Raw genomic sequence first — 27,499 nt, 5'->3', positions numbered from 1 at the left:
TATGATGAACAGGAGCTGTGCACCTTCTCACCATATCACTTATCTCCAAGAACAGAGACCACGTTGGGGGCATAAGGGACCTATAGACCCTTATAGTCAGGCAGCTCAACTGTGGTACAGCACCCGTGAATGTACCTACCGATGGCCTTCCATATGCAATGGGCACCATGGGAAAGCTTACCTGGGCCATCACTCCAGGCTACCTACAGATCATAGAGGTGAGCTGAAATCAAATCCCACATATGTCAGATGCTCAGGATGTTGGGGATGAAACTGAACCAGGCACAGATCAGGAAGTCATATCACATCTGCGTGCAGTTGTGGTCCAAATTCTTCCAACTTCCTCAACTTCCAAAATTGCTCTGCCCATGAATGATGCAATTATGGAACCAGCAGAGAGAGTCTGGCAGACCTCACTCTTGATTCTGCCGACATGCAAAAGTGCCAATGGAAACTACTATGTCCCCACCGAAAGGGTAGACTACTTCTCCCACCCGCCTCTGAATTCTTTTGTGGTCGACGCCTCTAATCAACATGGAAAACAATTTAGATTGACCCCACAGTTCAAGGACACAAGAGGCTCGACCTCTTTAGATGAAAAGTTTACTCTTCTGCGATGTAACAATTTGGAGTTGCCAACTATTCTGCTTTATTAGCCAGATATGATTATGATATTATGGGAAACTGAGCTGTTTCACTGAGGATCTTCCATAAGAGAAAATCATAGTTTAAGGCTATTCTAAACGAGGGACAACTTGTTGCTCGAACAGCCCTTCAAGCAGCCCGAATCATGGCTACAGTCATGGTGGTGCGTTGAGCATCCTGGTTGCAATCCTCTGGCATACCTTAAGAACTCTAAACCAAGGTTGAGGACCTACCTTTCAACTGAGATACTATTTTCAACCAAGGTGGACGAGGTGCTCCAGTCGGTGAAAGATTCTTGAGCCACTCTTCACACTTTGGGGATCTACACTCCACCTGCGAAGAGAAGAAGATACTAGCCTCATCCAACCGACAGCAACAGAGGCAATATGAGAACCAAAGACACCGCCAACATTCACAGCGACAGTGAGCACCTCAATCCCAATCATTGACTTCTTAACTTCAAAATTGTGGGTAGAGCAGTTTTTGGTCAAGGGTCTGAGTGACCTCCCTACCAGTCAGCGCTTACACCCAATCTGTCTCCATGCTTTGGTCATTACCTTCGCCCATTCTACCATATCTGGGCGTTAATAACCACAGACCAATGGGTGGTAGAGATCCTACGATTGGGCTATACTATCCCTTTTACCTCCCGCCCACCTACCCTACCCTCTACAGTAGAGAAGGAACTGGACGGATCAGGTCATGCGCACACTAGACGCATCACCAACGGCACCGCAAGACACATTGTAGACGCGTGACCCACTCTGACACTGTGACTGTAAATCTCCGATCGGCGCTGGGATCCACCGACACCTGAAATGGAGCACCCACAGGAGCGCACACATCTCGAAGAACCTCAGTCACTGCACAAGGTGAGTAACCTTCTCTTCTGGCATTTCTTAACTTTTGAGTGCTTGACCTTGCAACCTTAACATAATTTTGTGTGTGTGTGTAACAAAAGTAAATAGGTTAAAATAGACAAATTCCCCAGTCATCCTAACTCACAAATATGGGTTTGTCTAAAAGAGTTGTGTAAAGCAGCTGGATGGATAATGTCTTATCTGTGCTCTTCTTTAGAGACTTTTATTACTCTGCAAGAAATGCAAGAACTAGCACCATTTCCTTTCTTCTAGTATGTTCACTGAGGTAGTAGACATGTCATATACCACTTATTTAATAGTTCCCTCATTGACATAAAAAGACAAATACCCATTAGGGACCAGAAAGTTTAAAATCTTATGAGACTAATAAATAACAGCTTGTACGTATTGGCAAAGATATCTGGGTAAAGAATTTTCCAAAACCAGAACGCTTTAACTACAATATGGAAATACATGTCCACGTAATGCATATTATATTTCCTCAGCTAGGCTGCCTAAAATGAGTGCAGAGAGATCACCTCTTTGTTGGAAGACGGAGACTGCACACTTGATAAAGCTGCAAAAGGATTCTATATATTTGATCACTTCTACAGAGCAAATTCAAAAATCACAAAAGACACATGCATTAAGCACTGTGATGTTTCTTGTGGGCCTATTTGTCCATCTTTAAAACCATTCAGATTGTACTACAAGATTTTATGTAATCACTTAATACTAACATCAGAAAATGGAAACCAGCCTTTTAATGAAATGAAGGGTGTGCAAAGAATTTCCCATCCTTGTGATGGTTAAACTGATATAGGTGTCCACTTCTTTAGCAGTATAGTGGTATGGCTGTCGCCCTTCCACTCTGGGTTGGAGGGAGGCCAAACCGCCTCACTACGTCATCAGGATACCTAGTATCAGAGGAGAATTAGTGAACCAGGCGTTAGCGTCCCGACCAGTTTAATGGGACTAAGCCCCCAAATGGGCAATAGGCTTTGGCCCTCAGGCTGGGGTGGAGCAGCCCATAGTCTATAGTCCCTGGGCCCTTTAAGCAAGGGCCAGGGCAAACCCAGCAGTCTATAAACTCTGGGACACGTCAAGCAGAGGCAGAGCCAACACAATAGTCTGTTACCTCTGAGCCCTCTAGTCAGGAGCAGGGCAAACACAGAAGTCAGTTAAGCCCTGAGTCCTTGGTGCAGGGGCAGAGCGAAACCCAGGAGTCAATGAGCTCTGAGCCTGTGGGGCAGGGACAGAGCAAAAACCCCAGAGTCCGGCGTTCTAGCTCCAGCAGATGACTAACAAATGCAGGCCTCTTGACCTGGCGAGGGGAGGCTGCCACCCCAGGGGTCAGATAGCAGCGGGACTGCCCACTCCACCGGGCCCTGACCCAGGGCCCTAACAGTGGCAGAGTGGTCCACCACTGGGTCAGCGGGGATTCCAGCCGCAACATGCCGACCATGCTTCAGACAGCACTACAGCCAGACTGAAGTCAGCTGTCCCTGGGCACTTCCCCTCGGGGTATACCTGGAATCATGGGGCATCTTCCATCTCCTCTGGATAGGTGGCCAGTGGCAATCCTGGCAGTTCTGCGGTAGACACACATTCCCTGGGGGGCAGGGTGTCGCTGGGTTCGGCAGCAGAGTCAGCAGGCTGGAGCAAGCAAGATATGTCTATCTCCCCCGCCATCCTGGCTGCAACTGAGCTAGAGGCTCCTTTTATACTTCCTGTTCTAGTTATTCACTTCTGGTGGGAGGAGCGAGGCAGGTCTGACTCCACCCACTTGAGCGCAGAGGGTGGTTCCTCCCCCTCTGGGTTGGAGGGAGGCCACACCACCTCATTACAAGCAGTATGGTCTCTCTTCAACATGTACTCCCGTGAAAGGAAATATAATTACTAGGCATAATTTTTCAAAAGCTCTTACATTATTTAGGAGCCTAAATCCTATTCAATAAAACTTAGGGTCCTAAGTCACTTACATACTTTTGAAAATTGTACCCTAAGTGACTAAAACACAGTCCCTGCCTATCTGAAAGCAAAGGGGGGGGGAGGGAAAACAAAAAACAACGATCTGAGCCCACAAAGATGATGATATTATTCCTAAATAATAAAGAACCCACAGAACAAGTCAGTAGTCTTGATCATTACTTGTTATCACTTGATCATTACCTGTTAGGTTCACTCCCTCTGGGGCACCTGGCATTGGCCACTGTCAGTAGACAGGATACTAGGCTGGATGGACCTTTGGTCTGACCCAGTATGGCCGTTCTTATGTCTTCAATATTCTCATATTTTTGTGATGGAGAAACTCTGATATAAGTGTGTCTAGAAATTCTGGATAGTCATAAGACACTAAAAGCTAGTTATCTCCTGCTGCTTGTTTCTGCTACATCTGTCATCGTCGTGCACTGTGGGATCTTGGCCTCCGTAGTGTTACAGATACCGGATTTTTTTTGGAGGAAGAAAAAAAATTCCTGTCCTTTAAGTCATTGGGACTGAGAAATTTCTGGAGAGAGACCTTATTCAGCTTTGTGGAGTGTTTCCCACTCTCTTTGGAGATCTTTCTCTTGTTTTTTGTCAAGAGAGATTTTCTCCTATATGCTTTTTTGGTGGCAGTTTTACTGCTTTGGATCATTTGTGATCCTAGATAAGCTAATGCGTCAGGACAAATTGAAGAAAAACAAGAATTTCATCTCCTAAATTTGGGAGTTGTGCAGACTTCAGTGTTTTTGTCTTATTGATTGTTGTTTAAAGTAGTTTTAGAGCCATTGCTTCTAGAACTTTCTCTTTAGAGGCCTCTATGTTTCAGGCATCTCTCTTTGCTGCCTCCAAATCCCTTTTTTTCATCGGGGGTAACCTCTCTACTCCACAGTATATGGAACCCCTCTGTGCCACAACAACCTCCACTTCACTTCTCCCTGTGGATCAGCCCTCCTCAGAAATGTCAACAGTCATCACTGCCTTAATGGTATGTTAATCAAAGAGCAAGTGTAATCTCAGGTATGCTTTGATGTATCAGGCAACTCCATAACTCCACTTTCGGAGTGGCTCCCTCATTTTGAAGGAGGCAGATCTGGATTTCTTTCAGTTTCACAAGGAGGGACTCATGATAGAAATTTTTGCTTATTTGAAAGATGCCAAAGATAGTTTTGATTAAACAGGTGTTTTCTTCACTCCACCTAAGAGGGAGTAATTGCTAGCTGATTATAATTCTGCTTCTGATTTCCATGGCCACGAACTCACGTTGCAGGCTTTTGCTAAAATAAAAAAATAACTACGACAGCTTGAAAGGATTCAAGCATTCATAAGGATTCAGTAGATAAACAAAGATGGGGAGCACAATGTGCACATTCAAGTCTCAAGCTGATTTCCCGGTGGCTGCACCTATTCTCACAAAAATCTGATGCCTTTGCTGTTAGTGCAGCTTCACCAGACAGTGGAAGCTGTAGTAGAGACAGGATTCAGTTGTCATCTAACCTTGCTCTGTTGTGGCCCTACAGCAAAATACTTGCAACTATAAACTGCAGGTTATTTGAACTGGACACCTCATAGTCTTTATCCCTACAGCTGATAGGATTGTCCACTTCAGACAGGACCTAATTTTATATGACAATAGAAGCTTCTTAGAATGTGCCTAGATTTGAGTACTGTGAGCATAGTAGTATAAGTCAACTCTGAGGCTTTATAGATTACATATGGGCTGGGGCTGGTCTGTCTTCCAATATGTATTAAAAGGTATAGCTATGTACCTGAAGAAAATTCTGAAAAAAACATTACTTTTATTCCACTCCTAATTATCTTTCAGTTTGGAGAGAGAATGGATGTTTCAGTACAAGAGATTTTTCATTAGGAATCACAGAATAACAGAAACAGTTGTGGTTTTAAAATGTCTCATTGGGTAGTGCTGTCTCTCAGAGAAGATATATGGCCAGTAAGGAGAAGGTTTAAAGAAAGGTGTGCATGTCCTTAAAGAAGAAAACCACCATTGCAAAGAATTGTCTCATAGTTTTAGGTGTTTATACATGTCTTGCATTCTTTCTCCTGGCTTTAATTTCATGCTAGTGAACTATCTTTACACTTCTAATATCAGTAGAACCCAAAAGAGGTCATATTGAACATGTCAAAAACAAGTTAAAAATGGTGAATTGAAAATAGTGGATCTTTAATTTATACAATTAATATTACCCATAAAAATGCAGGAGTGAATTGGTTCCCAATCCTGCAAACATTTATGCACATACTTAATTTTAAGATCCTGAATAATGCTATGGAAGTAAGCGTGTGTGTGTTTCCCAGATCAGAGTTATAGCTGTACATATAATCTCTAATTTACTAGAATTTGAGGCAATATTCTCTAGTGTTTAAAACTAGACACTGGTCACCAGGCGCCCTGGATTTTATTACAGGCTCTGAAACAGTCTCTCTGAGAATTTCCCCAGTTCAACAAGACATCTAACCATGTGAGTAAATTGAAAAACCATGAATAGTCCCATTAACTTTTTTGGGATTACTCATGCTTAAAGTTACACATGTGCTCAAGTATCTTGCTGAATGTGGAATTTAATCTTCCTGAGCCAGGATTTAGGTGCCTAAAGATGCAGAGAGGTGCCTAGTGGGATTTTCAAAAGAGCCTGGTCACCTAACTCCTGTTGAAATCAATAGGAGTGAGATGCCTAAACACGTCTGAAAATCCGACCTATCTGCATCATTAGATGCCTAAACACCCTTAAAAATCTGGCCCTCTGTGACTCAGTTTCTCCATCTGTAAAATGGAGATAAAGATACTTACCCACCATCCCAATCCTTTGATGAAAAGTGCTGTAATTTGGTGGTGCAGTTCAGTGTTTAAGTGAATCCAGACACATTCTTGCTATTTCTAATCCATCAAGTGTACCCAATAGCTTTTTTATTTTTTTATTTAGGCTTCCCTACCTAGCAGTCTAATGAGGTCAGAAAGGTCAAAACAGACAAGCAGGAAAGGTCACTATGGCTTATGCATGCATCCTTTTCTGTAGGCTGGTAGCATGCTAGGAATGGGGGAAATTATACTGTTTGGATTGTGCAGCAAAATAATGACATGACCAATTTGACAAGTAAGTAGCCTTCGTTACCCTTTCCCACAGAACGTACTTCTATGACTTTCACAATTAGCAGAGATTATCTTTAAGAGAAGAAATAAGTGGTTTTTAACTAATTCATGTAAATTAAAATAATTTTTAGCTTTTTAATTTATCTGCTTCAGGAAAAAATTTTTTTCTTATCTTGGCAGGATATCACCCTATATTAAAAGAAATTATACATTTCCATCCCACTCAATCCTGTTAGACATAAATAAAACTGGAGTGTGTAAAACTGGCATTAAGCTTAAATGTGCAGGCTTCATACTGAAATCCACATATTTTTTATAGTAATGCAAAAGAATTCAATGACTTCTCTCCTTGTCTCTATTTTTGGCTAGTTTGCCTAATCCATAAGAGTGATTATTAGGGATCCTTCATATAGCCCCTTTCATCTGAGGATCTCAAATCACTTAATACATTTTAATTAACTAAGCATAAGACCACAACAGTGACCTAGGTAACAGAGGGTGGTGATATTTGCCATTTTACAGTTCACCCTAGCCAGAACTAGGGTACAGAGAAGTTAGTAACTTGCTAAAGGTCAGACAACAAGTCAGTCATTAAAGACAGAATCGGCTCCCAAGCCCACTCAATAAGCTTCCTCCCTTTTATACTCCGAAGTAATGTTTTGAACTGTAACCACTGTTAAAGTGTTAATGAAATCTGTGTAACAAAAGTAAATATTGTGCTGGAATTCACAGTAAAGGCATGGCCCATACTTTACGGTTCAAAACTTGTTTGCAAGAATACTTAACACAGTTCTCAACCTCCATTCCCAATCCCATTCTCTTTCAGAACTTAAGGTTATAGAATGACAGTGTAATTCTCTTTTGACACATACTACAAGGAAGAGTTAGAAATTATTGAAACAGATATACTTGTTCTTTCCAAACTTTACTGAGTGGTATGAACCAAAGATTCAATGCCTTGACCTCACTATCTTAGTTTCTTTTTGTCAAAATCAGAGCACAATACCAAATTATGCATAACAAGGATTTGTCCCCACCTTTACCCATTTAACATAAAGATTACTGTCATATGGTTATGACAGACATTGGGCCAGATCCTCAGCTAGTATAAATTCCATTTAATTTGATTTATACCTGCTTAGGATCTACTGTAGTTCATTCAGTTAATGATCTGGGTTCAAATTAACTTTGCTTCTTGAATATGCCCTTTTTACATTCAGTGAGATTTGACTCTCACATTTCAGTTTTTCTGGTATGCTATGAAGTGCACACACTGAAAATGTGTTAATATTGCCTTAACACTGCACAGTGATAAATGCTCACGTAATTTTACAAGCATGTTGGTTTAGTCTGCCAGACACAAGTTATATCCTTGCTTAACTAGAACCTGGAATTCTCTTGAAAACTCTATTATGAACATAAAGCAAGTTAAGAACAGCGGCTAGAACTGCTCCCTGCACTGTTTCCAAAACTGTCTGCATGTGTAGCCTCTTCTCCATGCACTCTTCAGTCTTGACTGACAGCTCTCTAACTGTTGGAAGCTCAGACAGTTTAGGGAAAGGTTCTTAATTCTGATTCTTTATTAGAGTTTATAACAACTTCTGCTTTCAAATTGTATGTACATGTTTTACCCTTTAGACGGGTAATAGTACAGACAAAATGTACAGATATAAAAAAAGATTGCTCTATCAAATCAATCAATGCATACAAGGTTCAAAATTAGTTCGGTACTTGAATCTTCTATACAAACCACAGAGATTACTTGTTGAAATCAAAGGGGTTCTATGTGGCCACAGGAATCCCTCTGCACATAGCAGTTTGCAGGATCAGACTTAATGCTACAAGTTAATAATAAATTAAAATATTTCTAACTTTGGGAGATTAAAACTTGAGACAGACCAGAAAAAAAAAATGTGAAATTGGTTTTTAAATCATAGGATTATTTAAAAAAAAAAAATTATCACATTTCACTTATGGTTTCTCTCTGGATTTTTTAATTCTTAAGAAAGAATACATATTAGTGTTTTGGTTGAAAATTCAAAGAGAAATGCACACAAATGAAGGAGGCCTCTTCCTTATTTCCTGACTGATTGGAATGGGCCTTTCCTCCCCTCATTCATTTCCCCTAGACTCACTCTCTTTCTGCGCATCCTTCTCCATCTTTCTTTCCAGTATAGTAGCAGCTGATGGGACAGTAGGGGGGCAGATGGTCCTGCAAGATGCTGCTTTCTTTGAAGGAACTGTTTATAGAGATGCTCTTGGGATAATTTTCCTCTGACAGGGTTGGAAGTCCATTTTGCTAGACACTATACAAACCATAAGAAGTCATGGGGAGAGAGTGGCCTCTGATTGGGGGAGGTTGGAATTGTGTCCCAAACAAACATATCCAAGATGCCAGCAGCTGTTAGTGTGGACACAAGTAGCCTGGAGAAATAGCTCAAAATATTAATTTCCTACTTTTCAAATATATATTATCTTTATAAGCTTTCAATAAACAAAGTAAAGCATTCAGTATATATTATGTATGTTTTTAAAAGTATGTGTCTTGCTCACAATTCCCACCCTAACTCACTATTTCACTTGCAGAATATAGGATTGTATTTCCTAAAATATATTTAATACAGTAACTCCTCACTTAACGTTATCCCGGTTAATGTTGTTTCATTGTTACATTGCTGATCTATTAGAGGACATACTTGTTTAAAGTTTCGCAATGTCAGTTATAATATCGTTTGACCCCTGCCTGCTAGTACAGTACTTTGTCCACTACTTGTGGGATTCACTGGAAGAGCAGCCTGTTGGAGCTAGTGGGTGGGGGCTTGGAACCAGGGTGGGCAGGACAGGGGTGGGGCTTTCAGGGAAGGGGTGGGGGCAGAGCCGGGGGTTGAGCACCCCCCAGCACTTTGAAAAGTCGGTGCCTGTGCAGCCGTGCATGCACTGTCTGGAGGAGGGAGTGGTGCACTCCAGTGGAATAGCGTGGGTTCATCATCGCATTCAGTTTCTGCAGGGAAGTGTTTGCCGTTGCTGTCATGCGTTTATTGTGTCTCCTCCCTCCGTTGGTGCTGCCTTGTAGAGTGTGAGGCTACATTAACAATGTGTTAACCCTTGAGGGCTCAGCGGAGTGCTAGTTCATCATTTAATAGCAAGGTATTCCCTGGAAAAAAATTTCCCTGGAACCTAACTCCCCCCCCTTCCATTAATTCTTATGGGGAAATTGGATTTGGTTAACATAGTTTCGCTTAAAGTTGCATTTTTCAAGAACATAACTACAGTGTTAAGCAAGGAGTTAGTGTAGAGTGGCAGGAACTGTTCTGTGCAAGCACCTGAGGGGAGTTGTATGCACAATGCATGTGTCTTTCGGTCACTTCATGTGTTCATTGAAGGTCTAGCCTGTCTTATTTTAAGTCCATGGCAAATCTCCTATTGGGTTCAGTGGAACAGGATCAAGTCTAATCAACAGAGGGGAGAGGAGGAACTTCCTGACAAACATACACCATCACAGAGATGAGTTTTTACTGAGATTTAGTATTCTGTAGTTCCTGCTACAGGTCCCTCTTGACATGAGTTCACTAAGCAATAAAGATTATGTTTACAAGGGAAGACAGGATTAAACAGAAATACTTTGAAAAGGAAAAACAATACAGTGATAAGATGGGAGAAGATGCTATTCTATAAAGCCACAGCCAATGAGCAGGAGCATAGTAATGTGTAGTGAACTTTGGCACTGTCTGCAACAAGGATTTACCATCAATATCTGTGTGCGTGCGCACAGAGGCACTGGGAAACAGAGGTGAGAATCTAAAGTGTGTAGACTTTCTGTGGGGATTATTATTTTCTGTATTTTATTATTATCTATGGTCAGAAGAAGGATGAAAGGTTGCATCAGACAGGCTTTGATGGTTGCTTTTTCATGATGGTTACTTAGTGCAGTTTTCACTGTATTCATCAATAGATGGTGTTTTGGTAGGCTTGATTCTGTGCTCCTTTACGCCACTGTAACGCCATCTAATTCAATGTAGTCTGCCTGCATTTACACCAATGTAGAGATCAGAACTGGTTCCTTTGTCTCCAGTTTGTAATTTTCTGGCACCAAGCTTCTAACAGCACAAACAATGCGTTCGATTTTTATTAAGTGATGTAGCCACTCTATCATGGCAGCATTGTCCAGAAATGTCAAATGCATCTGTCCACCATCAAGATGATAAAGAAGGCAGTCCTTAACCAGATGTTCTTGAGCTCTACAGCGATAGGACAAGGAGTTCAAGAAGCCACAACTGTGAAGATGTTATTTAAGCCACCCATGATCACAGTGTATCCTATTATAACAAAGAAGGATCTTTCAGTTCATATGGTGGTTCTGAGCTATGTGAGATCTGATCCAGATAGGATGCAATTCTGAGTTGTCTGTCTGCCAAGAAATGCACCATCAATCTAAAATGTAGTCCTGCACCACTAGTTGCCACTGTTCCTTAGAAAGGTAGTGTCTGATGTACTGTCTGAGAGGTTCAACTATTTTAGAGCAGGGGCATCTTGATTTTAGCTGGTGTTTTTGATTGACTTGGAGAGGAAATTGTGAACTAAGCTGTCTTGATAGTTGGTTGCACAAGTAATGTGATCATGGCCCTGCCTTCATGCCTAATCTGGTTTGTAATGTACTTTAATATTAAAAGTACTTCTGGTTAACAATATTTCATTAATGCATTGTGCAAATAGCACTCATTAATATCCTCATTCCTCAACCTGCCCTTCCCCTTTGTAAATATCACTGCTGTTGATAAAGCAGCCTTACAGGGCTAATACATTTTATATAAACAGAAAAACTAAGATACTGAATGCGAGAGGACAATGTGGATGAATTTGTTTTATATACAATAGATGCTTGTTAGTAGCAACAGATCAGTGACCTTTTGCTATGTTGCTCTTATGCAGCTGTTGCTGTTATGGGGAGTGTCATCTGACCAAAGAGAGCCTGCAGTACACACTGACAATGTATAATGATAAGTGTGATGTATGTTTATTATTATTGCTACTGTATTACATTAGTATAGGTACTGTACATTTAAAACATGTGCTCTGTTCTGCATTTGTAGCCTACTACCATATTGTAAAGAAAGCGATATTAATAGTTAGTGTTATAAAAGTATCATTTTATTTGTATGTTTTAAAAACAATCAATCAATCAACCAGGACAACAAACACAACCTCTTGCTCTTACTTGTAAACATTTTTTTATACTTGCACTTAACTGTAATACTTTGTATGCCCTGGATAAGCACGTATGCTAGGCAAATAAAGAATACTGTAATAACATAAATGTAAGTATTATTCCATATCAAGGTGTATTCTATTTATACAGTGAGTATCAACTTGTAAATTAATTAAGAATGGATAAATTCACTCATTTTGGGTGAAATAACTCTGTTAATTGGCTCTGCTTTTTCTCAGTAACAGTTTTGTTTTGCAGATGGGATTCAGTGTCCCAAAGAGACCTGTAGACCCTATCACCAAGTCCCTCTAGCTGTGAAAAGTGCCTACTTGTGTTCAAAACCTTCAACAGCTTGGAGTTTGTCAGAGGGGGAACTTCATCAAAATCATCCTCACTCTCTTGATTATCCTCTTGATATGTTTCATCAACACAAGCCCATTTCTCTGGCCCTGCAGCATTCAGTAATTTCTCGTGGCTTACCACTCTGAAAGTGAGTGTGAGGTGACGACGACTCACTGGCACGGTGCCTCCTGCTGGTCATCCTGGGAATTAGCTCTCCAGCTCTGGAGCACCCTCTGTTGGCTGATGTCCTGCCTTCCACTGGCCCCCGTGTCCCTCCCAGACCTCGGTGCCCCTTTTGTTGGGGTTCTGCCCACCACAGCACCCCCGCAGTCTCTGAGTCTCCCCTCCCAGGGGAACCCCCAACCCTCTATCTCACCTTGCCTCAGTGGCTACTGCCAGTCATCATCTAGCCCCCGCTCACTGGGGCAGGCTGCAGTCTAAACCACTCATCATCTGCAAGGGGGTTTGGACCTGCTGCCTTTTCCTAACCCTGGGCTGCATCTCTTCAACCCCAGGACCTGCTTTGAGCCTTTAGCAAGGCCTGCACCCTGGGGAATTGTCAGGCTGGAGCTCCCCCACTCCTTTGCCTTTCCCCAGCCCTGCTCTACCTCAGGCACTCTGCTCAGCTCCCAGGCAGCCAAGTCCTTCTCTCTCCACCGCTAGAGAAAGACTGCCTGAGCTGCTGCCTCACAGCCCTTTTATAGGGCCAGCTGTGGTCTGATTGGGGCATAGCCCCAGCTGTGGCTGCTTCCCCAATCAGCCTACTCTATTGGCTCCTTGGAGCAGCCCTTTCCCAGGGCTGTTTTAACCCCTTCGGGGCCGGATTGGGGTAAGCGCCCCGCTACAGTGAGCAAATCCTTATCCACAACCACAGCAGCTACCAAGTTCTCTTTTTCCATGTTGACGGAAGGGGAACATCTTCAGGGGGTCATCAAACTCTTCAATATCCTTGCTTGCACACCTTCCACTGATACAACAAATTTACCTTTCCTGAAACAGTTGGAAATTGTTGTTGGCTTTACATCTTGCCATGCCTCAGCAACAAGATGAATGCAATCTAGCAAATATACAGTTTTCAGAACTTTCTGAACAACTGCGTTGGAATCCTCTTAATAGGCAGTAGGTTTAAAACAATTAAAAGGAAGTTCTTCACACAGCGCACAGTCAACTTGTGGAACTCCTTGCCTGAGGAGATTGTGAAGGCTAGGACTATAACAGCGTTTAAAAGAGAACTGGATAAATTCATGGAGGGTAAGTCCATTAATGGCTATTAGCCAGGATGGGTAAGGTGTCCCTAGCCTCTGTTTGTCAGAGGGTGGAGATGGATGGCAGGAGAGAGATCACTTGATCATTACCTGTTAGGTTCACTCCCTCTGGGGCACCTGGCATTGGCCACTGTCAGTAGACAGGATACTGGGCTGGATGGACCTTTGGTCTGACCCAGTACGGCTGTTCTTATGTTAATCCACATCAAGAACAACAATAATCCAGTTTGCAATTTTTGATTGGTAATGTCCCTTCATGTTCTTAATCACACCTTGTTCCGTAGGTTGCATCAAAGATGTAGTGTTATGGGGTAAGAATTCAAGCTGAATGCTAGTGAGAACCGTTCCTTGGGGATGTGGGAGCAGTTATCCAGTAAGAGGCATATATTATGGCTCTGCAAGTGAAGCTTACAATCCCACTTTTTTAGCCAGTTGATGAAAAACTTACCTGTCATCCAGGCATTCGCTGAACTGACATAACTGAGGGGAATTTTCCTGAAATCCTTTGGAATGCATGTGGTCATTTTGACTTCCCGGTCATGAACAGCGATTGTTTGTCACTCCCATCCATGTTGGCGCAGACGAGCAGTTGCCTTATCCTTTGAAGCTTTCATTCCTTCTAGCTTTTAATTTTTTTCTACATGTCCTCTGTCACAGAGTCCTTTCAGATAAAGTCCTGTTTCATCAGCATTGTAGGTGTTAGCTGGGGAAAACCTTTCAAGAATGTGAGGAAGTTTTTTGCACTGCTACTACTCAGCTGCTGGCTTGTGGACCGGCTGGTTTTTGCCATATTCTTTTTTGTAAGCAACATTGAAGCGTTTCTTCCATCTGGTAAACCTGCCATCACTTGCCTTAAAATCATTCAATCCAAGTGAAGCAGCAAGCTGAAGGGCTTTTTCCCTTGATTTTCAGGTCCAGCAAACAGTGCTCCCTGCGCCCTCTTTTTCTGGAACCATATAAAGAGAGCCTGGTCAACATGAGGGAATTTTCCTTCATGCCCATGCTTACAGCAGCTATTCGACTGTCCATCTTCATATTTAGTCAAAAGCTTATCCTTCAGCTTCCACATTCTGCGTACAGCCAACCTGTGCAACTCCCACTTGACTGTAACTTGGATTTGAGTAGCCTCTGGAGTTTGACAGACTTGGATAATATGTACTTTTTCTTTAAGTAAGAGACTTCTTGGAATTTTGTCTGATTTTGCCACCAAAAATTATGCAAGTAAGCAGAGTATGTGATGTCACAATATCACAAATATTGCTCTTATGCGGTGGCTATGTTGCTGTTACTAAGTGAACAATTCAGGATAGGGAGGATAGTCCCAAGGGAAATTGGTTGTATTCTGGTTCTTTAAATATAGCCAAATTTTGTAATGTCGTGCTATGTAACAGGGTTTTCATTCAAGCATTATTAGCCTTCTATAACAAAATGTTACACACAAAAAGGCAGTTTCTAAGATTATCTGAACTAAATGCAACAAATTAATTTTAAAATATAAATATGACCGGTCATATTCCCATTCTAACTATGCTGCCTTCAGCCATCTAGACATTCCCTTTTGGGAATCTGTAGCTGCCTTGTTAGAGAAACTCTCTGTTACTGTAACAATTTAAAGGGGAGGGAGGTGAAAGCCAAGATTTGGCCTGATATTTTAAAGTTTGGTTAGGAGCGTGCTCCAACTGTTGGCAGGACTGTGGTGTTGCATTTCCAGTTCTGCCATTGGCTCATTTTGTGACTTTAGACAGCCCCTGCATGCTTCAGTTTGCCTATATGTTAGATGGGTACAATGATACTTTGTCTACCTCTCAGGTATATTGTGAGGTTTTAATGAATTTACGTTTTAAAAGTGCTTTTTGATCATCCCATGAAAAGCATTGCACAAAAGTATTATTTTGATTCATTAGAAAAGATTATCTTCATTGAAGCTGAAGTGAGAGATTTCCTTTTCTGATGGACCATAACCTACAATTTTTAGTTCCTAGCAGAACACATTTATGTTAAAACGAGCACTGTCCTGAAAGGCTTGGGAGTGCAGTTTGTTATGTTAATGGCATACACACAGAGAAGAGAAATAAACATAGAATACTCTTTGCTGAAATGTTGCAACACAACACCAATTTATTTCTTAATATTGAGAATTTTAACACCACAAGCCAAAATCAGAGAGAGACAAAGCAGGCTGCTCTCTAAAATGGAGAGGCACAACTCACTGCACCTTACTATAAGATAGCTGACTGCAAACTGACTCAGATTGCATACTTTCCTTGAGAGCCCATAGCTCTCATGCCCCCCATCTTAAAGTGGTATCTTGCAATTCCAACATAGTTCTCAATACACCGCAGTTGACATAGTTTAGTACATTATAAACATCTGGGCAAGTTTGGAAATCTGTTGTAGTGGGACATTATGGCCTGCTCTGGTGCAATAAGGCAGAAAAGGCCTATCATGTAGACGGGAAGTATGTGCCAGAACACAACAAAAAGCAAAACCCTGTGCCCTTGAAGGCACTTGGATTCCACTGGTACCTTTTGGTGACGGGTAACACCTAGGCTGACTAGCTGAGTTGATAGGACCTAATGTCAGTGGCATCTAAACACAGATGTTTATGATTCTCTGGTTCTGTGTTCAGCTTGGCCCGTGTCCATCTGTCTACCTGGCGGTAGACTGGTTTGCAATGAGGTTAGTGGCCACCTGAACAGTTCACTTGGCAAATTACAGCCAGAAACAAACTAAGTTAGATCCTTCCTCCCGTACCCTGTTGCAGAAAATTCTGAAGACCGCTACAGGAGGTGGGAAATCATCTTTTTAATCCTAGTTTTAATCGGATACTCTTTTGTTTGTTTGCGTTCAGAACAGCTGCATCAAATCCCAGTTCTGTCCAATAGTGTGATCATTTTCTTGTTCTCGCTAGATTGTATTTGATTTTTGTTAGTAGTATTTTACACAGTGCTGTAAGAGCGGACTGTTTAGTTATCTCACCATCGGGGCCATCTAGAATACCAAGAGAGTCCATTAAAAACAAAAATGAGCTAATCAAGCTGAGAAAACATGATTCCACTTAGGAAAATAGAGTAAATTGTGGGGAGAGTGTACTAATGTCAAAAACATAATTGGATAAAAGAAAAATAAATAACTTTTATGTTTATTTCTCATCAGGAAGGAGTTGTATTTGGTCTTATTTTTTATAAATAAGGTAACCTCCAGCATAAAAGCAAAGTAAAACAATATACGATACATGGTTTCTTACTTTACTCCATGAAAAAACTTAAATTTTGTCAAACAAAGCCCCCCAAACACTAGTAACTTTGAGATTAAGTTCCGATAGATTTCAGAATGTAGAGTTTGCTGTCAGTTCTCTTATCCATATAATCTAATATATAGTACCGAATATGTCACAGGGCATGCTTCCCACCTAAAAACTTAAGTGGAAAATAAGTTGCAATGAGTTAATCTTATGAGCTTTCTAAGAGCTGTCTGAATTGCTGACTGTGGGCTATATAATAGCTAATTATTATAATCCTGTTTCAATGTTTACTTCCATTGTCATTAATGAGGATTTTAGCTGCATGTAGTATTAGGTCATATGAACAGTTTAAAGAACAAATTCCCCCCGGACGCTATTTTTAACTGAGAAAAGCCAGACATGTCCGGGGGAATCGGGATGAATGGTAACCCTAGAAAAAGCCTCATGGAGCTCTAGCTCAATATGGGTGGAAGAACTGTTTTATGATTGAGTTTTTGCCTAAGTTTTATGTTTGGAGCATAAAACTGTAGATGGAAAAAGACTCTGGGTATGACAATCAGTTCTTCATGGACTGGGGAGACAAGGCCAGCAGCCTTACATCTATGATCAGTCCACCAGATCTTATCTTCAATCTGAAATACTTAGCTTTTTGAAGCTTTTTTCCATTGCCACATTAAACAGACCTCAGTAAAGAGCAACCATGCTCCCAATGCGACCTTTCATTAATATTTATTAATAGGAAGGGATGGTGTAAGCCTGTTTATATTCAAATTTGGAATTAGTATAAAGCTGATATAATCAGGTGTGAAATTTACTTTAGATTCTAATTGAACATATACCATGATCCTGCTCCCCTTGAACTTAATAGAAGCTCTGCCATTGACTCCAATGGGAGCAGGATCATGACGATGTTTTTACGGGTCGGGAGGAGATCTTCTTTGCTGTTGTTGAGAAATAATCCCCTTACTTCAAAACTACACTCATTGGGCATATGACAAAAAAGCAGTGGTTTTTGTGCTCTGCTGGTAAAGAAAGCTCAATTGAAGTCCCAGAGCTGTTCTGACATTATTGATATTGTTGGCACATAAACAAGGGTGTAAATTAAAATTGGTGCTAATTTCAAACTCTGTTGAAAACACATGGGGGGGGAGGGAACAATTTCAGCCAAATGGAAATGGACAAAATTATTAAGGGAAAATCTGTTGTTTTCAAGATTCTAAGAGGGTATTAGAAACAATGAAGTTGTAAAAACAAAGGACTTGAAAGTACCAGTGTCAGTGTCCTTTTAAACTTTAAGTGATTGCTTTTAACAAGGTATGTGGGACACACAATGACATGGAGAAGTACAGTGATATAGTCAGTACTTTTACAGTATGATGGTATCATAAACAAACCTTAAGCAACTAATTTAAGACCAACCACTTTCAATATGAGACATTTTCTTACTTGTAGAAATAAAATTTCCACGCTTTGTGTACTTTGTAATACAAAAGTATGTTGACAATTTGCTTGCATTATTACTAGAACTCTTCAGTAAACTGCCTTGCTGTGTAACATTAAGTCTGCATTGTTATTCCACTCTACCTTTATGCATGTCGCTTTATATTTATCTGTATTTAGACTTTTGTGCTTGGGCATGTGATAGAGACGGACACAAATTCACATGAATGGTGATGAAAGATTTGTTCTTTGGTGGAAGGAGTTTCTAGCCTCTCACAAAAATCAGAGATGTTTCCTACTTTAACTATATTGTGATCATCTGGAAGTAAGGAGATCATGTTATAATGTTAACAATGGATACAGTACAGCTGCTGATGCCAGAGATAGAGGGAAGCAAGCTTCAAAAAGTCCTATTGGGAATAAGGGTCAGTGATATAGACACTGTGGACCTGATTCCACTTGCACCAGTTTTCTCCATGTAACTCTATTGATGTCAAAGGATTTCCTTCTGGTTTACTATGGTGTAAGTGAGATCAGAACCAATATATATTTGTCTGTCATTTCTAGGGCTGTCAAGCGATTAAAAAAATTAATCGCACTGTTAAACAATAATAGAATACCATTTGTTTTCTACATTTTCAAATATATTGCTTTCAATTACAACACAGAATACAAAGTGTACAGTGCTCACTTTATATTTATTTGTAAGTATGTGCAAGTGCAAGTATTTGCACTGTAAAAAAAACAAAAGAAATACAGTGACTCTTCAATTAACCTTGTCCCGGTTAACGTTGTTTTATTGTTATGTTGCTGATCTATTAGAGGACATGCTCGTTTAAAGTCGTGCAATGTTCGGTTATACGTTGTTTGGCTGCTGCTTGCTAGTACAGTACTTTATCCACTACTTGCGGGATTCTCTGGAAGAGCAGCCTGTTGGAGCTAGTGGGTGGGGACTTGGAACAAGGGTGGATCGGCAGCCCCCCTGTCAGCTCCCCTAAGTTCCCTGTGCGGCAGCCACTCAGCAGGCTATCAATTGCCGGGCAGTTCAGCTGTTCCTTCCCCCCCCCCCCCCATTGTCTTGTGCTGCTTCTGCCCTCTGCCTTGGAGCTGCTCCCGGGAGCCTCCTGCTTGCTGTGCAGGGGGAGGGGAATAAGATGGGTGCTAATGTCAGGATGCCTCCCTCTCCCTGCTCCTGCTCCCCGCTCCTTCCCCCATCTCCACAGAGTGTGGGGGGGAGGACACGACAGGGCTCAGGACAGAGGGAGCTTGCTGGCAGCAGCTGCTGTCTCAACTTGCTGATCTACTTAAAAAGGCAGTGTACTTAGCGTGGGGGCCAGCATACTTAAAGGGGCAATGCTTGTCTGTCTGTCTCTCACACTCACACTCATTCTCACACACACACATGGTGCATGTCTCTGTCTCTCTCTGCCATGCTGTGTCTCCTACCGCCATTTGTGCTGCCTTATAGAGTGTGAGGCTACATTAACAACAATGTGTTAACCCTTGATGTCTTAGCCGAGTGCTAGTTCATCATTTAGCCATAAGGCATTCCCTGGGACATATCCCACCCTCTGACTGTACCACCTCAACCAAGCTTCATAATCATCATCGCTGTGTACAGTATTAAATTGTTTGTTTAAAACTTATACTGTATGTATGTGTATATCTGAAATTCTTTTACACTATGCTAGAAGAATAAAGCTACATGACTTTAAAAACCATATTAATAATAAATTAACATCTGTTAATAATCTGTAGGGATTTGGGATTCTGTATAAAAATTAAAAGTCTGGAACTAAAATTGGAACCAATGATACAGAAAAGATAACTACACAAACAAAAGAAATTGGTTTATTAAAAAAAAAAGGAAAAACATTAAAAAAAAAAAAAGAAGGTCTTAATGGTTAAAATAAATAAATATAAAATAGTGCATACTGAACTGAAGTTTCATTTCTATTGCCCCACGAATGTCCAGTGGTACTTTAAGAAACATAGAATTAGGCATGGTTCCTGTTGAGAAGAAATATAATCTAATACAAACAAGACTAAACACAGGACAGCAGTTCAAGAAAGAAAGGTTGCAGAGAGATCATTGGAGAGGAACTCTTTATAAGAAGGATTCATAGCAGAAATGAGTTTTGACGCGGTGATTTGAAAGAGATGGATGGCATTTGGTGAACAAGATGTGTTCGGTAGCCAGGCTAAGAGGGGGCCATCAGTACATTATTAACTGAAAACTGCCTTTATAGTTCCTCCTTTTAGGTCCTGCAATGTCCATTCCTGCTGTGTAGCTCTGAATGATGCCCCAGCATGCATTATACTCTGATATCTGAGCTGTCATGGAAACTAGCTGGAGCATGGAGCTGGCTTATGAAGTGGATACAGGGATGTGTCAGGCAGACCCTGTTTTAAATGTATTTGGCTTTTTTCAAAGTCTCTCTTTAAACAAAACAACATCTTATCTTTAAAACAAAACTAACATGATCCATTGTAAACAGATACCAGGCTCCATTGAGATTCATGAAGGCACAAGAGTCCAATCACAATTTCTTTTGTTGTTGTTTATACTGTGATTCCTGAACACAACAAAATTTTCATTATATTTACTTATCAAAAAGGGTGTGCTATTTCTTACCTCAGATCAATTCAGGTACCATAAATCAAAATGAAACAGCTCTTCCACCAGTCTGATTTTTGAGAGACAAGTGTAAAGGGAGATAAGAACTGCGTACCCTAATCCAGCATACTGCAGGGGAAGCTGTATGAGTTTGAAGAGCCAGCATACTCAGACAATGAACAGATACTCTTCTGGAAGCACACTTTCTGTTTTCTCTCACATGCTTCCTAAACACAGGTGGTTAGACCACCAGAATAGTGCACATTAGCTATGTGGTAGGTGTACTATTGTACTGAGTGACATGGAGTAGGTTACAAAGAAGCTACTAACTGCTGCAGCATCAGATAATAAAATTAATTACCTTACTTAAATGAATTAACAAATTCTGACTGTAATGTGACCAGGAGAAAAAATGTGGAGGTTTATGCCTTCTCTAGTCATTATGCAATCACCTGAACAGACCATGTCTAAAAATTACATAAATCAGGCATGAAGGAGATAAAAGGTACAACCACATCCATGTCCTTCAGAGCCAGCCAGATATGACTCTTGTGCCTTCACGAATCTCACTGGAGCATGGTGTCTGTTTACAAGGTCATTGAGTCCAGCCCCCTGCCTTCACTAGGGGGATCAAGTACTGATTTTGCTCTAGATCCCTAAGTAGTCCCCTCAAGGATTGAACTCAAAACCCTGGGTTTAGCAGGCCAATGCTCAAACCACTGAGCTATCCCTCCCATCTAGTCTTTGCTTTCCCCCGGCGGCATTTAAGTAACAAATAGTACTCCAATCAGTTATGCCAAAACACAAACTAAACAAAGAAGTAAACAAAAATCAATGTTGGCTTGTGTTCTGCTAGAACCAGGTTGGGAAAATCAGTCTGTGCCAGATAGGAAAGGACAAAGGGGGAAAATGTATTTTGAAAAGTTAAAAACAAAATGAAAAATGCAGATGTAGGTGACCTCCTGTATCCCAAACCCCTGCACCAGCCCGCTGAAAATGAGCGCGTGAGCGAGGCTGGGGGAGAGTGAGCGACGGAGGGAGAGGAATGGAGTGAGCAAGGCGGGGCCTTGGAGAAGGGGTGGGGCCTCGGGCAGGGGGTGTGGCAAGGGTGTTCGGTTTTCTGCAGTCAGAAAGTTGGCAACCCTAACTGGAGCTTGTGCTACCATGGAGTGACAAGGGATGCCCGGATTCCAAAGCCAATGCAGGTTCTCTATTCAGATAGCTCTAACCTCCTGTAGAATCGTTTGGCAGCCCCCACAATGCCTACTGTGGGGGCACAGACTCCACTTCCCCAATGGAATGATCAAGAACCAAGAGGGGGCCTTCATAGAGACTTTCTCTTTCCTAGCCCTGTCTCCAAGGCCATCCTTAGGCATACGCAGTGTACGCGGCTGCGTAGGGCACCCAAAATTTGGGGAACCACTGGGACAGCAGGTAAGAGTGGGTCGGCTCCCGTACACCCAGCGTATGCTGCAGTCTGCTTAGGCAGGGGCCGTATTCACAGAGCCGAATGCGCCCGCGCGGCGCATTCTGCGTGAGGGAGAGAGGGTACGGGGGTTTCTGTATGGAACTGTGACTCGCCGCCACCGGGCAGCTGCCTGTGCCCTCCCCCGCAAGCTGCGAGCCTGGGCTGCCACAGCATCTGCTGCCTACGAAGCTCAGTATGTGTCAGCAATTGTGGGGGAGGCGTCTTCTGGGGGTCCGCAGTCACCAGTTTAATAATATTGCGTATAAATCCTAAGGATGGCCCTGCCCAGCTCATATATTTTTACTGTGGGAGGGAGAGTTTTTAGCAACTTGATTGTAATGTAACCTTTTGAGAAATCCTAGTGTTGAGCATAAAGGGATAAAACATTTTTTGGACCGTAACAGGAAGGGTTGACTGATGTTATGTATTTTGTGTGGGGTTAAGACCGCTTGCTGCTATTGTCTCTTTGCAGGACCAAAATTTTCCTGTTAAACTATTTAACTGTTTATGTTTCTTAATAATTTTTGCTCTAACCTCCTATTAGGTTTTTTTTTTTTTTTTTTTTTAATTTTCCATTTTTTGTAATGGTCTCCAGGAAATGTGACAATAACTTCCTTTTTCTTGCTTTCCTATTGTTCTTCTCCATCTGGTAAACCTTTTTATTTTTCTGTTTTCCTACTACTGCAGCAGCAAAAATGTCTGCCTTTTGTTTATTTCTCTCTACACTAGCATCATGACATCATCAATTGTATTAGCAGGGGGAAAAAAAGGCATAGCTGTAGCTAAACCAGCTGTTCGTTAGCAACCCGTCTAGTCTGCCTTCATTTCTACTTATTAATGTATACAGCTATAGTGTTTCCCGCTTAAGAGCTCCTGAAGGGTCCTCGGCCATGAGCCATCTGCTCCGCCACTGTCTTTAGGTATGTTGTGGGACCATATCAGAATGGTGGCATTTTAAAAAAAATTGCTGACAATGGAATTCTGAGTTTAAAGAAAATAAACGTTTAGAATCTGGACGAGATTCATCACCAGATTAACCTTTTAGTCGTGAGTAAATTTGGGTCATATCCTAGCAAATCTTATCTTTCAAACTGCTAATCAGTTTGGTAGTAAAATTTCTGTATGTGGAAGCTTTTTATTAAACTAGATAGCCAGGTTATTTTATTTGCGTCTTTAAACATTATTCTGATTGAGTTTTCATTATAACTCACAAACAGAGACTGCCCCTTCGTTGTATTACTTCAGGTGTGTGTTTGTCACAGGATGAGCCTGTTTCTGATGCCAGTGAAGTTAATGGGAGCTTCACCATTGACTTGAGTGGCAGGAGGATCAGATCCATGGTTCTCAGTGTTCATAGGGTCCAGTCCTATTTCCACAGGAGTACATCACAAAACTTCCATTGATTTCAGTGAGAACAGGATTGGGCCCTTAATGAGCAACAAGCTGATAATTATGTATTCTAAAGAGGGAGTTGTTGAAAAGGATAACAAGTGGGTATTTTTCATTTGTAGATTGTTAATGAATAAACAGCATTCCTGTTTACTCAAACTGCAATAAATAATTCTAGAGTTAATTAACTACTTTTATAGAAAACCTGTACCCCTGCCCTGTAAATGTCATGATTAATTATTTATGAGTTGCTAGTTTTCAGAGAAATAGAGAGAAATTCTGTTATCACCAGCACTATGTTAAAATTTTAAATAAGAATGTCTCATGCACTCTTTTTGAAGAAGAAATTAGGCTGTCTCAAAATGTTCTGAAATTAATCATCTGTAATAATAATGTTAAGAATAGTCATTAACCATGTATCCTTTTTTATGTATGTGCTTTCATTATTTTTTAAAATGTAGTTATCAGCCCCATGTAAAATACCTTAGGTGAATGGCAAAGGAAGTTAACAAATACAAATAAATTGATTTTATTTCTTTGTGTAATTATAACTAAAATACAGTAACTGGATATCATCATAAAAAGTAGATTAAAATCTTCATGGTAGAGTACAATTTATCATTTAGATTCAGGGCCTGATTCTGAAAACTTTACTTAAATCCTTACTCACCTGGGTAGTCCTATTTGAAATCATTCAGACTAGTTGCATGAGTAAGGGTTGCCAGATCAGGCCCTTGATTGGTAACACGAGTCTGAATTATGATGATTCTTTTGGGGGGAAATAATCATTCAGTAGCTCTGGTCTCCATAAAGGGATACACATTGGCAGCCTAAGTGTTTAATAAAGTGTTTTGATAAAATAACAGTTAACAGGAATATTATCCCTTTAGAATATTAATAGCAATGAATGTTATATGAGGCATAACATAGTGCAAATTATCACTGGAAAATTATAATTCACTTTTAAAAACTCCTCTGAATTCCACCTTTTCTGTAATGGAAAAAAAAAGGTTGTGAGGGGATTTCCATAAATTTGCTGCCTTAATGAGTTAAAGCAGCTTTATAATTTGTTATTCCTTCCTCATAGTAGACCTCAGCTGATAAAAATATCCATAGATAGTGAAATCAGTGGCATGCCTGGCTTTCTCAGACAAAACTCCCATGTGATCATATAGGCAGCCTCAGTGAGACTGAAGCTGCTCAGCAAGCAGTAGGTAATGAGTCTTTGTGCAGAGTGAAGCTCTTGTCGCTGAACAATAAAGCATATGGTACCAGCAATAAAACACAGTGCTGGGAAATTTAAGAAGATTCTGTTGGAAGTAGGAAGACAGTGAATATGTCACACGTTATAAAATGATGATCAATCTATTTTGGTTCCTAATTAATAAAAAGAGTGCATGGATTGGAAAAACAACATTTTGAACAGGTCAGTTATTTTATAGATTATTAAAATGTTTGTGTTTTGAATTTAATCAGTGCTTTGGCTACTTTTGCTTTTTTAAAAAATAATTTTTTTTGGCATTTGGAAAGGTGTGGCTTGAGTGATGCACATCATTTTGATATCTAGCTAAATACATTGGTTAAGTACTATAATCAGATTTGTTCTACAAATATTTTTACTATAACTCCACATCAGACTTCATTTAGTCATGAAATACTGAATAGTCAGTAAAAAATAAAATTAATGCTAAAATGGATCTGTTGCCGGTATAGAAATATAAAATATTAAATAGCAACATCCATTATTCTTCTATGTCTTCAAGCTCAATATTTTCTTGATAGGAAATGTGTTGCATCACTGTTATTTATTTTATTTTAAAAATGATTAATTTTGGAACATAAATAACAATGAACTTAGATTTTTCACATTGTTTTTTCTGGAGTATCTTGAAAATGGTCCTTATAGAAATATAAGTCTATATACACACATGAATGATTCATTATGAAACTGCATTCAACAAATTCAGACAGTGTTAGCAAGATGGATTATATTTTACTTTGTATTTTTCAAACAGGTATTAATTTCAGTTAGTAATTCATATATTTGATGTACTTTTTATTTTTAAAAACGGTCCCAATGATCCTAATGGCCTATGATCATCTTAATACACAGTATAGATATAGAGTTTCTCTGCCACATTAGTGGTCTAGAGATTAGTCTTATTAAAACGTCTTTGTTTTTAAATGATTTTACGTTTTTCTCATTGCTCCAGCACTTTAAAAGACACAAGATGCATATACTGGCAAATCTGAAAGAATTTGAATTGCTAATTTTTAGAGAGCGTTTCAGCAATAGGGAAGTTGAATGTTTGAATAGGGAGGATGCTGTCTGTAGGAAGAGAAGGAAAAGAAGTAGAAAATAAAACATTGAATCTTTTCCTAAAGCCAGATCAGCATTTTTACATTCTTTGATATAATTGTAATGATTTAAACTAAAATATGTATTTCTAAAAATAACATCTCAAATGGTTTAAAAATTTAAAATACTTAATATCCATGCATCCACAGTTTTGGCACATTATTTGATTGTGATTTATACTTGGGAGGATTAGCAGTCATTTTATTGCTGATTATTAATTATAGTAATGATCAATAAATGTAAATCATTCTGTATATTGCCTCCTTACATTAATACAGTTTTACTGTTGTATCTGTAACTGATACTAATTCATGTCAAGGCATCTGAATCAAGGTGAGTATGCATTAAATTCATGAATTTCAAAATACAATATTGAAATAGATCCTTTTAAAAATAAAACATCTGGTGAGCTGTATTTAAAAAAGCAGAGGGTAGTTGCTGAGACTTGCATATCAGCCTTCTACATGTATTTAAATGAAGTATTTGACTGTTCTGGTCACCTTGGAAACTAGCTGCTGCAGACTGATTGTTTTTTGGTGGGTGCTTAATATACTTGAATTAAAATAAAATATCTGCCTCCTAATAATCACAATAGGAGATATGCTTTTGACTTATCAGTATGTAGTGGCAATAGCTTTTTCTCTCCACCCCACCCCCAGCTCTCCAGTGATTCAGGTATTCCGGCTGAACTGCAGCTCTACAATTTCTTACCCAGCATTCCCTTTTTGTTGCTGGCAGGCCTTCACCAGCCTTATGTAAATGAGACAAGCACAGTAGCTTTAACTGCAGAGGGGGGAGAAATGAGTTCAAAGGTCACGGGGCTGGTGGAAGGCTGTAACAGTTGACTGAAAAAAATATACTGGATACTGCAGCAGTCTGTAGCTGCTATAAAATGAAGCAGACTTTTTGTTTTCTGTGTTAGGAAGTTCTTACAGCTTTTCTGCAACAATTGTAGTACACTGTCTACAGGTATGGGTTGAAAGATGTTATGTTCTGCATCATTTGCTTTGATTCATACATGAAGTTTTTTTAAAGTTTTAATTGGTTTGCATTTGTTGCTTTGGCTTTGGAGTTGTAATTCTTCTGCTGTGCTGCTTTCAGGTGAAATGCTCATACTTTGTTGCCTTAAATATATTCTGTTTTTCTCCTAATTTGAAAAACCAGGTTTTAAAAATGTTAAATGTAATACACTCTAATTTGATTTAAGGGTATTTAATTATGTATAAAATATTTCCTTACCTTTTGAACCTTGGATGAGCGGGGGGAGGGAAAACCACTCCTTAACTGGATGTGCAGTTTTTTAATCATAAGACAAATAAATCAAAGTACCTGTGAATGGTTCTCGTTTGGCAGGAATTTTTTAATACCTTATTGTTTGTTTTTAAATTAGGGGAAAAAAATTCTAATTTCTTGGTATTTCTTTTAAAAATATAGAAGTCCCTTGTATACATCATCATTATTATTGATAGAATTTAAGTGCAGATGCTGTGAAGTCATCAAAGAAATCATGGTTTTCTTTTGCTTCATATAAAATCAGATTTTTTTAATTTAAAAATTTCCTTAGACAAACAT

The 27,499-nt window shown here is 40.1% G+C and overlaps 1 protein-coding gene across 7 annotated transcripts in view; it reads left to right on the top strand.

Moving 5' to 3' along the window:
* CSRNP3 (cysteine and serine rich nuclear protein 3) overlaps window positions 1-27,499 on the top strand; it is a 171,714-nt gene that overhangs the window by 85,569 nt on the left and 58,646 nt on the right. The window contains exon 1 of one of the 7 annotated variants that reach the window (XM_054043643.1): window positions 24,793-24,994. The exons of 5 other annotated variants lie outside the window; for them this stretch is intronic. The gene's annotated coding sequence lies outside the window, so the exon portion shown is untranslated. Of the gene's footprint in view, window positions 1-24,792; window positions 24,995-26,809; window positions 26,897-27,499 lie in introns of those variants that run through there. One more of the 7 variants, XM_054043644.1, reaches the window with a different exon arrangement.

Source organism: Malaclemys terrapin, chromosome 11 (assembly GCF_027887155.1).
Source record: "Malaclemys terrapin pileata isolate rMalTer1 chromosome 11, rMalTer1.hap1, whole genome shotgun sequence".
NCBI lineage: Eukaryota > Metazoa > Chordata > Testudines > Emydidae > Malaclemys > Malaclemys terrapin.
The sequence above is the reverse complement of the archived record's forward strand: the minus strand, read 5'-3'. Positions and strand labels throughout refer to the sequence as shown.